A 4,416-nucleotide genomic window follows, 5' to 3' on the forward strand; every position below is an offset into this window, starting at 1 on the left:
AAATGAACTTATATATAGTGGCGCTCGTGGTAAAGAAACTGTCTGCCAATTCAGGAAACTAAGAGACACAGTTTGATCCCTGAGTCGGGAAGTTCCCCTGAGAAGGGCATGGCAGTCCACTCCAGTATTCTTGCCTAGAGAATCCTATGGACAGTGGAGTCTGGGGGGGGGGGGGGCTACAATCCATGGGGTCACAAAGAGTTGGACACAACTGAAGCGACTTAGCACATGCATGAAGCACGTGCCCACAGACATGGAGGACAGAATTGTGGTTTCCAAAGTGAGGACTGGGAGAGGGAGGGATTAGGAGTTTGCCCACAGACTCCAGCCACACTACATCACTTTGCTGCACAGCTGAAAGTAACACAACATTGTACATCAACTATACTTCATTTTTTAAAAAAAGTTAACTGTACACTTACCGGATGATCCAGCTGTCCCATTATGGTATTTACCCACAGAAAATGAAAATGCATGTCCACATAAATAATTATAGATGAAAGTTCACTTGTAATAGCTGAAAACTGGCAACAATCTAAATCTACCAACATTTGAAAGGATTTAAAAATTGTGGTATATCCATACTGTGGAATAATACTCAGTGATAAAAAGGAGCAAGCTACAGTCAGCAACATGGATAAATCTCAAAATACTTAGGCTGAGTGAGAGAAAAGCAGACTAAACAAATAAACATAGATACATACTGTGTGGTTTACATAAAATCCTATAAAGGCAAATCATCTACAGTGACAGAAAGCCAATCGGAATGAGTAACTATGAAAGAAGGATAGATTATGATATTCGAGAGGGAACTTCGGGTATGATAGAATAAAATTTTATATTTTAAGTATATACAGTTTATTATATGTTAGTTATATCACAAATATCACATTTCAAACATGTTTTGAAATTAGAAAATAATCCATCCTTATAAATGACATCACTGCCCTGATCGATGAATAGATTTACCTCTGGTCTCTGATGATTACTAGTTCGATTCACAAAAGAGTCGGACACAACTGAGTGATTAAACAACAGCATCCTCTACTCATTAGCCATATCCAGCATTTTCCTCAGGTGAACCCTTTACCCTACATGCTGGCTGGATGTGCTGGGCCTACAAAAAGGGTTATGTCTTTGCTCTACAAATCAATGTGTGTGGCACAATGAGGACTGAGATAAGCTTCTTTGACATCTGGTAAAGAGGCGGTGGGGTGGAGACCACAATCATCCCTTATCCACCTCTAACCCTAGGTGACTTGATTTTTAGCAAAAAAACCCAAGAAGCTATACAGGAAAAGTCAGCTGAAGTTCATTTGTGATGCTGGGAGTGAGAAAAGCATAGGAGCTGATATTCAAAAGCATTCCTCAGTGATGTTGTAATTGTTAGACCTATATGGCATTCAGCCAAAAGCAAGAAAAGAACAGAAATGTCCACCCTTGACTTAATAGGAGGCAACTGGGAGAACCTAGGATTGAAGGTTTCCATTCCATCCCAAATTGAGTTACAAGCAAGCCTAGAAGATAACAGATAGTTAAAATACCTGTGTCATCCTTAAACAAACAATAGGGCTTCCAGGGAAATGATTTTCAGCCTTGGCTGCCCAGGAGAATAACCTGGGAAACTTTGCAGAAATGACATCTGCATCTCACTCCAGACCTATTTAATCAGAATTCCTTATGGGAGAAACCCAGGGATTGGAATGTTTCTAAGCTCCTCAAGAGAGTCTAAGACAACTCAAGAAACAGACATCAATAGGTCATTCTGCCACAGAAATTTTGTTGTGTTTAATTTTTTCTCTGGCTGGCTTTCACAGCCTTAGAAGGGAAAGATAGTCCCCATACTATCCCTCCTTCCCTCCTATCACATCCTTGTTGTCTTGTTATCAGGTTTCTTTAGGGGAAAGAGGAGCCAATAGCCTTTTTTAAAAATGAGCTTCAGAGTAGGAGTTGGGGAAAAGTTGTTTTAGAATTTGGTTCTCAAATCTTAGCACATCAAAATCACCTGGAGGGCTTGCTGACCCCTAGATAGCTGGACCCCATCCCCACGGCTTCTGATTCAGTAGGTATCAGGTGGGGTCTGAGAATTTGTATGCTGATGCTGCTGGCTGGAATCTCATTTGGAGAACCACTATTTCAGAGGTCACAGGGTGATTAGGTTGAGTGTTTTCTCAACTGTGAAAGAAATGGAGTTTCAACAAACTACCAAAGGATGTGCTCAACCTAGAAGATAGCAAACCTTAGGAACTGGGATAGGAGGAAGGTTGGAGATGTCAGAAATGTTCAGAACCTGCCTCAATGTAGCATCCCAGGGCAAAGATGACTATAGTGGATGGCTCATTGTTTTAGGGTCATAACTTTGAGAATCCAACACAGGGTCCACTTTAAAAATAGTCACAATCTAAAAGTTGAGAGTTAATATTTTACTCAGTGGGAATTTTTAGGACTTCAAGCCTGGGAGATAGAATCTCAAGTAACACTGAGTGAACTGCTCAGAGGAGGAGAGGGGAGGAGCCAGATTATATAGAAGTTTCACAACAAAGGGCAGGTAGTCTTAATATCAAAAGATTATTGTTAATTAAAGAAAACCACACTTCCCAAGTTAAGGAATTTAGTGCTGTTCTTTGTATGGAAAGATGCAAAGAGTCTGGGCTCGCTGAAATCATTCCTTTCATATGCATCTCTGCTATTTGAAGCCAGCATCCTGTGTTTTTCACATCCTGAACTCCCTTGGGGCTTACCGTAGGGAGAGGTTGCAATTCTGATGACTGCCAGCATCCTCCTGATCCTGACTGCCCTTGTTATTGTTCAGTCGCTCAGTCATGTCCAACTCTTTGGGACCCCATGGACTGCAGCACTCCAGGCTTCTCTGTCCTTCACCATCTCCCAGAGCTTGCTCCAACTCATGTCCATTGAGTCAGTGACGCCATCCAACCATCTTGTTCTCTGTCTTCCCCTTTTCCTCCTGCCTTCAATCTTCCCCAGCGCCAAAGTCTTTTCTAATGAGTCAGCTCTTCACATCAGGTGACCAAAGTATTGGAGCTTCAGCTTCACCATCAGTCCTTCCAATGAATATTAAAGGGTTGATTTCCTTTAAGAAACTGCCTTAGGGCTCAGGAATTTCTGTAGGAGGGCTGCAAGTGCTGATGACTGTGACATCCTTGTTTACTGATATGGTAGGAAATACTCCAAGGTTTTCCTGGTGGCTCAGGTGGTAAAGAATCTGCCTGCAATGCAGGAGACCTGGGTTCAATCCCTGGGTCGGGAAGATCCCCTGGAGAAGAGAGTGGCTACCTAGTAGCCTGGAGGGCTACTCACTCACTCCATTTCTCAAAAGGAATACTCTTGAGAAATGAATAATAACCTATATTGGGAAAGACCCTGAAGAAGAATAGATATATGGATATGTATAACTGAATCACTCTGCTGTACACCTGGAACTAACACAACATTGTAAATCAACTATTCTCCAATGTGTATATATGTATATAAAGTTCTATCAGTGGCAAAGAGTATAAAAGGACCAAGTATCAGAAGCTTAGCTCTGGGGACTTTCCTTGTGGTCCAGGGCAGGGGGCCTGGGTTTGATCCCTGGTCAGGGAACTAGATCCCACATTCCACAACTAAGAGTTTGAATGTTGCAACTAAGGACACCACATGCCACAAGTGAGACCTGCTGCAACCAAATATGTAAACAAATAAAAATAAATATTTTTTAAAGAAGCCTAGCTCTGACTACTGTACATGTATCTAGAAAAAGTTATCTCAACCTCAGCACTATTGGCGTATTTGCTGTGGAGAGGTCTATGCATTGTAGACTGGTTAGCAGCATCACTGGCCTTTACTCATTAAATGCCAAAAGAATTTCCTTCCTTGAAACATAACAGCCAAAAATGTTAAATATTCCCTAGAGGGCAAAATCACTTCCTTGTTAAGAACTGATCAATTCATAACTACTTAGTGTTGTGTCAATCGCTTAGTCGTGTCAACTCTTTGTGACCTTATGGACTGCAGCGCTCGAGGCTCCTCTGTCCATGAAATTCTCCAGGCAAGAATACTGGAGTGGGTAGCCACTTTCTTCTCCAGGGCATCTTACTGACCTAGGGATCAAGCCTGAGTATCCTGCATTGCAGGCCAATTCTTTACCATCTGAGCTACCAGGGAAGCTCCCTACTTAGGATGGCTATAATTTTTTAAAAAAGAAAATGCCAAGTGTTGGCAAGGATGTTAAGAAATTGGAACTCCCATGCATTACCAGTAGGAATGTGAAATAGTGTAGCCATGGTGAGAAAAGTTTGACAGTTTCCCAAAAAGTTAAATATAGAATAACTACGTGATCTGGCAATTCTACTTTTAAGTATGTACCTAAAAGAATTCAAAGCAAGGACTCAAATATCGGTAGACAAAGTTCCAGAA

This window comes from Giraffa tippelskirchi, chromosome 8 (genome assembly GCF_054371585.1).
Source record: "Giraffa tippelskirchi isolate mGirTip1 chromosome 8, T2T-mGirTip1v1.2.pri, whole genome shotgun sequence".
Classification (NCBI taxonomy): domain Eukaryota; kingdom Metazoa; phylum Chordata; class Mammalia; order Artiodactyla; family Giraffidae; genus Giraffa; species Giraffa tippelskirchi.